Here is an 11,916-nt window from a genome sequence, read left to right as displayed (position 1 = left end):
TATATATCAGCAATAGATGGCTTAGTCATGTATGTCTTATATTCTTTCAGGCACATATTTTCGAGGACGGGGGTGAACAATAATAATAATAATAATGATGATAATAACAATAATAATAATAATAATAATAATAATAATAATAATAATAATAATAATAATAATGATAATAATAATAATAATAATCTGCAAATTAAACTGAAAGCAAGTTCTCTTTATCGTATCGTAGACAGCCTCTTCCTTCATTTTCAGCGTACACCATCATTCTCACTGACATACTGTAATATAAACTAACAAACGAGCGTCTGCATGATTGCACGACTAGATAGAAAGAGGAGTCTAACCTCTTTCATATTAACCCTACCGTTTGAAAAAAAGGACATATAGGATAACATAGACGAATATTCTTTATACCTGCTAAAATATCGGTATGATCATGGATGGAACGCCTTTGATCATAATACTGCTCGATCAGGGACGATATGGGGATAAACAGCAAAAATCGACAACAGTAACAACAACAACAAAATCAAAGAAGAGTTGCTTTCTTTTCATCAGATTCATTGGTTCTATATTTTTAGCAGAGGTTAAAAAGACATCTCTTGATGTCCATAACTTGTGCAAGTGCATTAAAGGTATGCAGGAAAATAAATGACATTAACTGTGAATCGATACTTTGTAGCAAACTCAGTTCACCGGGAGGTTACTAATTAAGAGACACCAGGAGGCTCGTTAAATTATATGAATAAATATTTCATGACAAAATACACTATTTAACAATACTAGTATTCCGCTAACGAATTTTAATAAAGTTTTAATAATATTTTTCGCTTCTTTTCAAACAATTCTGTCCATATTCACTATAATTTAGCTTTGATAATTTAGATAGCTTTTAGCAATTATTAGCACAGGCAATATGAACTTAATAACACTTACTTTAGGAGTCTTCCGAGTCATGCTTTACTACATCGTCCACACGACTTGAGAACTACGATTAACTGAGATATACCTGGTTCTCGGTAACGTCTTAGGATGTTATCTAAGTTCCACTTAAATATTATGCGTTCTTTTCCTTATTTTGTTTCCTTCCGAATAATGTTAAATAAGTCAGGACCAACTTAGGTAAAAGTGTTGAGTCACAATAGAGCTATGTCGTATGAGATCGATTTTTGTAACGGGTATAGACAGGTAGCTAAAATCAGTGACTTCTAGTCTTGGTACAGTCTCCATTTTATATTTTTTTTACATTCAGGCGGCGAGCTACCAGATTCGTTAGCACGCCAGGCGGAATGCTTAGCGGTGTTTCGTCTACTGCTACGTTCTGAGTTCAAATTCTGCCGAGGTCGACTTTGCCTTTCATGTTTTCGGGGTCGATTAAATGAGTACCATTATTTACATTTGGCGGATATTTGTCCTCATGTTATTTGTTGTTAGCACATTTCAGCTGATATACCTTCTAAACTTCATCAGGTGTTGTGGGGAAGTTGTGTTCTCATTCATAAGGTATTTTTCGATGTTCTTGCTGCTGTTGTTGTCGTTGCTGTTGCTGTTGTTATTATTATTAGTATTATTATTATTATTATTAATATTATTATTATTATTATTATTATTATTATTATTATTATTATTATTGTTATTATTATTATTATTATTATTATTATTATTATTATTATTATTATTATTATTATTATTATTATTATTATTATTATTATTATTATTCAGATCACTGCCTGGAATCGAACTTGGAATATTGAGGTTAGTAGCCTGCGTTCTTAAACACCACGCCATATGTCCGAAAAAATACCTTACGAATAAGAACCCAGGTTCGAAATTTCCCCAAGACACCTGATGAAGGCTGGAGAGTATATCAGCTGAAACTTTGTGCTAACAAGAAACAAGATGAGGACAAATATCCGTCAAATTGAAATAATGTAAATAATGTACATAATTCCTCATCTCTTAAACATAGAACTGTAAATATAACTGGCTGAACTCCTTCATTCTCAGTCGAAAAGAGATCGTTACGGTTCTAGGACATCGTTCTTCACAGATGACTTCAGATATACTACAGGGATCCGTTCTTGGACCTACATCGTGTTTTGCATATATTAATGATATCAAGCTGCACCTCAAATTAATAATAAAAAAAAAAACGCAGATACAATGCGCTATAGATTTTTCCTGCACTCAGATCTGGATACAATGCAGAAATGGATCTCTGACTGGCAACTCAAGCTAGCTGTAGACAAGTATGTCACCATGCATTTTAGGAGAAAATATACTCTCTAAACAACACCAATATCTAGAAGTGGTTTAGCGGACGTGATCTGGACATTATTTTAAATAACAATCTGTGCTGGATAAACCATATCTCAAAGATAGTCAAGAATGCTGATGGCGTGTTAGCATCACTCGGTAAGAACATTTGTCAGAGGCGCTCCAGCTATCTATTTAAAATTGTATATGACAATGGTACGTCCACGTTTGAAGTTTGCATCAGCAGTCTGGAACCCCTATCTTAATCAGCATATAAATCTATTGGAAGCTGTTAAGAAACATTCAACCCGCCACCAAACATCTACCATATCCCGAACGTCTTGTATCCCTTGGTATAGATATATTGAAGCTCAGACACACAAGATTATCACTGACACACTGATTATCCACACAAGATTATCCACCATCTGACACACAAGATTATCCACCATCTTTCAAGCAACAACCTTTTTTAGTTTCATATGACAAACACACGCGAACATGCTTATAATATCAAAAAACAACACAGCACGCATGACTTTCGGAAACACAATTTTCACGCTCAGAATTGCTGAAGCATGGAATAAACTACCCGCGTCACTTGTTAGTTGTCGAGACGCTACATCCTTCAAAACATCCATGCTTCAAAACATCCATGCTTCAAAACATCCATGTATCCAACAATAGTACACCTGGGGGTCTTTTTTTTTAGTTGTAGTGCACCTGAGTACAGTATACAACATTTTCCTTCATTATATCATACATACGCGTAAACACATATAGATGTATGTAGGCAGACAATCATTTAACTCCGTTTGTACGATGTATATGTGTGCACGCCTGAGTGCATGTGTGTTTGTATTTCTCCGTGTGTGCAGGTTTCTCTGCGCGAGAAGTACGTTTCTTAAATACAAATATACAGCAATATTCATTTTGCACGCGTTTAAGCTCACGCAGTTTATATATGATTTATACCATAATTGCCTACATTTCAGAATGACACTTTAAATCTATATAGCAACATACTAGCTACTCCCTCTCCTTCCGTAATTTCAGTTTATATATTTGTGGGCGTTCTGGTCTTGCGATACGTTTCCTTATCTCACTATAGCAGATGTTTTTCAACTTCTCATTTTGTATGTATGCTTTTAATCATTTATATATGTATTAATTAACAATCTGAATGTATAAGTTTACCGAGTATACCATGGTGTAGATTAATTTACATATTAATTTCAATTCCTGTTCTATGAAAATCTCAGAGTAATATCTTTTCCTATTTCGAATAGATTTGGCAACTAGAAGCCGGTGCTCAATAACTTTTGCTATCCTTGCTACATAACAGAAATTTTACATTTGTTCTTTACAAATTCATATGTTCTGTCCAGGATATTAACCCAGGAAAAGATATTATGCGCAAAATAATTGAAAGTGAGTTGATAAAGGAAGACATAGTAATGTGCAAATTCGTAAACGATATCGACTCAAAAATTAATCCCATAACAGTTATTGTACATAGATTCGAAATTATTACTTATAATTGTACTAGTAGTAAGATTAGCATTATATTCAATATTATCATAATCACTATTGTTGTTGTTGTTCCTTTTGTTACATATGTGGTTTGAAATATATTAAGGACCTCGGGAGAGCGCCCCGGCGTGATTGGATTATCACTATATTTTACATGATAATACATGTCTTTGTTTGTTTGGTCTTTTTTTTTGGGGGGGGGATTGGATTATTTTACAAACAGATGTAGAAAATATCTTTCAGATATTTAACTCTCCTAAATAATATTCCTTGTTTTTGCGTTGGAGAATAAGTTACATTAACTTTTGTTTAAAAAATCTCAATATGGAGGCGTAGGAGTGGCTGTGTGATTAGTAGCTTACTTACGAACCACATGGTTCCGGGTTCCGTCCCATTGCATGGCACCTTGGGCACAGTGTCTTCTACTATAGCCTCGGACCGACCAAAGCCTTGTGAGTGGATTTGGTAGACGGAAACTGAAAGAAGCCCGTCGTATATATGTATATATATATATGTATGTATGAGTGTTTGTGTGTCTGTGTTTGTCCCCACAACATCGCTTGACAACCGATGCTGGTCTGTTTACGTCCCAGTAACTTAGCGGTTCGGCAAAAGAGACCGATAGAATAAGTACTAGGCTTACAAAGCATAAGTCCTAGGGTTGATTTGCTCGACTAAAGGCGGTGTTCCAGCATGACCATAGTCAAATGACTGAAACAAGTAAAAGAGTAAAAAAGTGTATGGAATAAATTATCACAAAAGAAAAAGAAAAGTCGAAATGAGTTCTGAACTGATAAAAATGAAACGAGAAATTAAAATGGATTTTAAGTAGGACGTGTAGCAATCAGTGACAGTAAAAGAGCAGAAACACTTGCTGGCGCATTTACATTTATTTATCTTACGTTGGTGAGTTTGGAGCAATGAGGAGTCCCGATGAAGTTTGCTGAGGAACTATTTAATAAGGCTGACACCGTAAATATTATTCTTGAAACTTCGGGAATCACCTCTTAAATCAAAACTGGAAAATGTAGGGAATTCCAAGCACCATTAAAGAATAGGGATGAGAATGCAACACGTTTGAATTGATGGTATTGTGTCTGATTTTATCGGTGATAGCATGATAGCATCCTATGAGAAGAGGGTATCATAGCGGAGTACAAAGGTTACAGAGATGTAACAGTACTCCAGAGATGTAACAGTACTCCAGAGATGTAACAGTCCTCCAGAGATTACGTGAGTTAGCGAATAAGGTGTGACCTTATATCAAATAGTCCTTTTCCCAGTTCAATCTGTGGTATAAACATGTGTTGCAAAAACACAGTTCCAGTTTATAAGAGCAATAATCTACTTAAACATCACATAAGTCATATAGATTATCGATAATTGCTGTTGGAGGAAGGATTACGTATTTTATGTCCTCGAAGGAACGACCAGTCGAGTTCTATCGAGGATAAACATGTTCAATCGGTAATTAACAAAAGATGGCTTCCTGGAGAAATCCCATAATATGTAAAAACGGCACACTTCTTCTTGAAAGCAGAAAATGTTTTTTTCTGTTTCCAAAAGTAAAGTAAATGGAAATCAAAGTCGATATATAATAGGAGGCATGTTACATTAACAGGGTAGAGAACTATACAGTAATAAATAATTCTGAACCAGCATAATAGGGGCATGGTCATTATGAACTATGTGCGAAGACACAGCACGTGGACAAAACAGGAGAACCATAACAGGTGAGATGTGGTCCACAGGGATCTACAAGGTTATTTAAGCACTTGTGGTCTCTGATAACATTTATGAAAATCTTGGAGATTAAATATTAGTGGGTGAGGAGTGAAAAGCGCTTGAACTAGTGGTGCATAGAGGAAAATCTTGCCGTTATACGTGAGATATTCAGGACTACTTGAAGATTTCTACCCAAATCAGATTGAGAGAATGTAAAAGAGACAAATGAAGAATGATAGAAATTGTGAGAAAGAATGAATAGAAGTAAATTTCTATATCTCTTGAAAGATAATTACATAACTAGTTGGAGTTCTTTATAGAATTCAACAACATCATATAAGTGCAGAGTGAAAACCACTGCATAAAAAATGTATGTAGCCTGAAAAGATATACGCAAATTGAGGATGCTATTCAAACAATATCTATAGAGAGAAACGAGAGACTACTTTCACGTGAGGCGGACAGTCGGCTGTAAAAGATTTTCCAAGGATCCACGACCTGTCATAGATCAGTTAACTCCAACAAGAGCAAGGCTATCAATCTCTCTCTCTCTCTCTCTCTCTCTCTCTCTCTCTCTCTCTCTCTCTCTCTCTCTCTCTCTCTCTCTCTCTCTCTTTCCTCATGCCATACGATATATTACTGAGAGTAGAGTGTTCAAATATGTTTTGTATGAGGTATCGTTAATAGAAAGGTTTCCTGTGGATTGATCTCAGGTCACAGGATATGTTTGTGGCTGCAATGAGCCGAGCCGAAATTTTCAATACCACATATGAATAACCGTCTTTAATGGCCATGTTTTATCATTTCTACGTGGCATTTCCAATCGGTTTGGAGCAAAAGATCTTCCACTTCCTGCGGAAAGGATGGATCCATTCTTTTGGTCAGACGTTTATCTTTCTCCGACACCAGATATATAATGAGATTGTGATACATACAAATATGCCAGGTGAACTATTGTTTTCTTGCATCTCAACTCTGACCGATCTGTAATCCTTAGTCAGAGGAAACCGATGATGAAGAGCCTGGTGTCGGGAATGTTTTGAAACGCATTCAACCAGCTGCAGTTTCGGATAATGCGATTAGTAGAAGTTCCACTTCAGCTGTATCTACAGCATTACTTGTGTGGAACAACGGCGACATTCACGGGAAAATTCTGGGATACGATGAGAACAAACAGAATGCTTTGATTGGGGGGATGGAGTCTTTCAACTCATTGTGTTTTGAAGGTGCTTGCAAAATGATTGGTTTAATTGTTTTCAATGTCTTTGGTCTTCAGTGTTTGCACTTCAGCCAATAAATATCGAGAATATTCGACAGAATTTAGGAAATACAATCAAATGTCATCGATATGCCAGCCATTTATAATTTTGCTGTTCAGTGCTGTCACTTATTTATTATTTTATATTGTTCTTAAAATGATTAAGCGCTAAGTATTCTAACAGGTTTGTTTAGGTTATGATTTCAAATGCCACCGACGTCAACTTTGCTTTTAACCTTTTGTGATGTATAAAATATGTAGCAGTATTATTAATACAGTCTTGATAATAAAGTGAATTATTTTCATCATGTGTTCTGCAGTGATTTACAGAAATATGCTCAATATGTGATATATACCTAAAGTCGATATGAAGGAAATGCTGCTGGAGATAAAATTGTGTATAGACAATGAATATACTGGGAAAGACTGAAAATAGTAAAATACAAAGATAACGGTTGATTTGAAATCGCATAGGAAAATATTTCGATTGTGATTTCAACTGAATGCCTACAGTATTGAACAATATAGAAGATTTCGTGATTATTGTTGCAAGAATAGGTTAATTGTCTGGTAATCACACATAATACGCATATAAAAACGAATATGAATGTGAAAATTCGATGCAGCTGAACTGTAATTGAGTGTAAAAATATTGAGTCTCAGCAATTATTGATCATTGAATCATACCAAATATAATATAGCACCTGTATTTTAGAAGCAAATGGTAGTGTGGGCATCGTATTGACAGAAAGCTAGTCTAAAATCCATACAGGTATTATTATGTGTATATGTGAAAAGTACATTCAGTTTTGACGCTACTCTGAGACATACAATTTGCAAAGTATTTTGCTCCATTGAAATACGTTTACTGTCTATAGATAAGATGCTACCTAGTTTAGTTAAACAACAACCTATGATAGAATGTTCTATTACGGTTGTGAAACTTCTAATATTTTCATTACCAGTTGATAATGTTTCAATCCATGACAATTTTCGCAGTTGCTGTGTTTCACATTTGGTTCCAAGCAGATTTAGCACTTAAACATATTGCTTAAGGCATAATTTTCTCCCGAGTATTTTACATTACATTTATATATTTCAAATATAACAACTGTTAGCTTTCTGGATATATTCAGTGTTATTTATGGACCGTTAATGTGAGACAATTGTTCTCACTCAGTTCTAAAATTGTAAAGATTGTGTAAGTAGCCATTGACTCTAGAGCCTCCATTATTGTGAATGTGTCATCGTGAATTTTTGTGACCACTACCGCTTTCATAAAGCTAGATCTACTGATCAAATATTCCCATACAGTTATAAATCAGTTGTTGTTCTCGAGATATTTGGCCAAAACGAAAATCATCGGGAAGCACTGATCGCACGTAGACTCCACCTGACTGCGTTTGTTCAGTTATTTAGTTCCTGCCAACCTAGACAACTGTGCAGTGTTCTGATCCCGATCTCTTTACCACTTATTGTGTTACTTAAGCTTAGTTTACAGTTTTACATTTGACATTTTAGTCATTAAATGACTTACCGTTTTCTTCACAAACTCTAGGATAATGCCACATTTTATTCCTCTCTCACTGATCCCATCCAAATTCTATCAACATGAGAAACCATGTATAGTCTTAAAATGTGAACGGAAATTTAATGAATATATTTGAGTGTGAATTATATCAACTTTATCTCCTTCAACAACACCAAGACAGAATTGCTCCCCAGTCCAGGAAAGCATTAGCAGAACCCGCATTGCACAGGAAAGAGATGCAACTAGAATCTTCTAAATCACCACACATGCAAGGTCAACATATTACTCATGGAATCATTGAAGTGCAGCAAAATATCTCTAACCTGCTGGTTACTCTTTTTTTTTTCTTAATCCTCCTTTAATACAGTGATGGAAAAAAAAAAATTCGGTTTTCTCTTGTTTCATATCATCTCCACACAGCCCGTATTTCCTACTGTCATTTCTAATGTACACACATCTCAACAGACACTCCCAATATAGAACTTTCTTCCATTTAGAAATCCCCGTTCTCATATGTTGTTTTTTTTTTTAACCGCCAACGTCCATCATATATTAATTGGATCTTTATCACATTGCTGAAACGTGTCTAGAAAGAAATATGGAGACAGTTCTTTCTTCCTGACTAAACAAATAAAAAAAATTAAAGAAATATGTGTTGAATGGCGATGGGTTGGGCAATAATATACTTTAATTTAAGCGATTCTTTCTCAGTATTCCAAAAAAGTTCATGCTTCAAAATCATGAGATATTTAATCCCAGATCAATCCTCTTCGCAGGGAAGAGTCTGCACTTTTGCAGTAGGCAAGTATAACAGCAATATGCAATCAATCGTTTGATTACCGAATAACACAGCAAATGTAGACAATGTTTGCTTAAACGTTACCTTGCCTTTCTTTTATTTACGTACCTGGATATTTACTTAGTCCTACGCCAACCATGGAAGAACGGTCTTAAAACTATGACTGTATATATTGAAGGCTCTCGAGACGTGACCAATATTTTTATACCTACAGCTAGATGGTCAGTCATTTTCATCAATCTTACGACGCTAGATTTTAGGCTGTGATATTTAAAAACTTGGCTGCACTGCCTTAACTAATGTGTAGGGGCCTCTTCATCACTTCGTTATCATACCTATTGATCTTCAGGTTGCTCATAACCGACCTAGAAAGTATACCAATTGGAATGTGACATAGGCTGCTTCTCTTCACGCAAAAGGGACGCTGGGGTGAATAGCGCGGAGCTCGACTGGAAAAGAAATGATGTTGAGAAAATGTAATCTAATATATAAGTTCTTCTGTAATATCTGTATAAAATTTATTTGAAATATGTGCCTCAACTGTTGTATATAAGAAAATTCAAACTGAAATGGAAATGCATCCTTTGAAACATCCACTATCGTATTATCGCGCTTCTACAGAGGAACTGGTAATTTTTATTTGCTTTGCACACTGTGAATGAATATTTAAGCCTGATTTCAAATTATATATGTTTCGTTTTCAAGATTACGACAAAAACATAAGAATAGAACATTCTCTTTGATAATTTCGTATCAAACTATTCACCGGTTGAATGTTTTCTTCTAATAAGTTTTATTGAATGTAATCAGTATTCGTGTGTAAACCAGACTTGCGCATAGAAAATAAAAACAACAGAGAAATACCAAAAATAACAATGTCCTATTGGAGCTTAATTCTTATCTTAAATATATACACACCGGATTATGTTTGGATCCAAAAGAAAGAGCATTTTTTCAAAAATTTGATCCGCGGTAGGTGTTGCATTTTCTTGATATGATATGACCTATCGCTATTCATCTCTTACCGCTACCAAACATTTGACAAATTTCTTAAGGACCAAAACATCATTTTTATCACCTCGTCTTCATTATTAAGAGGCTGAAACTTATAAAATATTGTGAGGGATTAGTTTGGAAATTATTAACCGCCTTAATATTTTTAATGTTTTCTCTACAATAAATACTTGTTTGACAGATAAGTTACACAAAGCTTTCCTATCGAAAGGAAATCATTGCAGGACATGTTCCATTGTCACAGAATGAATGACTGATATTATGTCATCTGTCAGCAGTTTGTGACCAACGGATAACAATACGGCGAGCAAAATGGTTTCGGGATATCACTGCCACATCATTCTTTGGAAACTGAAAAATCCGCAGACACATGTATATAGATATTTTTCTATCACTCAATCTGTATATTTGTATTAGACACATACAGAGAATCTTCGCACTGTCCTATTTCAAAAAAAAAAAATAAAAGAACCTGTCCTTCTTTGGATTTTTCCTCTTTCGTACGAAGTGATATGCACGAAAGGTCAAACTCTCTCTTTTCCCCGAGCGTCAAGCTAATACATCCCCTGTGCAGGACATCTTATTGTCGGTTCAATTTATTATTCGTTCCCTTGAATTGATCGTTTATTTGAATTGTGTGTATATATAACATAAAATAAATATTTCTTTCTCGACCCATACTAGTGTAATGATGTATATATCTCCCACCTGGGAGGAACGCCGCTCCATCGCAGGATACCTCATTTTCGCCAACTGAGTGGAGTGGATCAACGTGATATCAAGTGTTATGCTTAAGAACACAAATCATCGTCCAGGAATCGAAACCACGAATCCCGCACCAAAAGCATATAGAAAGCTTGTTTATAAAACAACTACGAACTAATATAGTTCTTAAATCTGACAGAAAGAGGAAGGCTAATTCACTGGTGTAAGGATAACACACTTAACCACGTTAAAAAAATGGGTGTAGGTTCGTTTCCCACGCAGAAAGGAATACTTTCTATTTTTTTTCTCCACATTATTAGACCATTTTCCTTAGTCATTGCATGGTGATCGCTATAAGATTTAGGCTTATATATAGACCATTATTATTATGTACACACAATTGTAAAACCCTGCACCGTATAACAAGAAGCATCCGCACCGAAACCATATATATATATATATGCATGTAGCTGTCTCTATATATGTGTGTATGAATTCATTCGTGCATGTGCCCATGACCCGAAAGGCAGAGGGTCGGAGGAAACATTGTCAATATAAAGACAGCAAAATTAAAGTTAGTTCTCGGTAGTAGCATAGCATTTACACAGTTAATCCAAAATGTGCGGAAGCAAGTGACTAAAATAACTAAGGAAATTTAAGGACAATTGTATCCTAAATTGAGGCATCAGACGTAACAAAATTCCATATACAAAAAAAAAAATTCGTAAAGAAACATTCATACATCAGAATATAAAGAATAAATCACACTTTTCTAGTGGAAAATTTCAAATACTTGCTTACCTGTCAACATTTTTTAAGCAATATGTAATATGAAAGTTGAGACTATGAATTATTCGTCTACTGAATAATACATTCCTGCCACATTTATTGTTAAAACAAATCCTGTTGGAAAAAAAGAATTTGCTCCTAGAGCTCATACATCAAATGGAATACGTCAGTTCTCTTCCAGCAACCGAGCTTTCCTCTGAAATGATATCCGCGCAAACAAGCGTACGTAGTTTTGATCTTACTCACGAGTCATATTACAAATCAATAAGAATTCTACAAATGCACAACCAGATGTGAAAATTAGGCATC

This window comes from Octopus bimaculoides, chromosome 2 (assembly GCF_001194135.2).
Source record: "Octopus bimaculoides isolate UCB-OBI-ISO-001 chromosome 2, ASM119413v2, whole genome shotgun sequence".
Classification (NCBI taxonomy): Eukaryota; Metazoa; Mollusca; class Cephalopoda; order Octopoda; family Octopodidae; genus Octopus; species Octopus bimaculoides.
Note: the sequence above shows the minus strand (reverse complement) of the source record.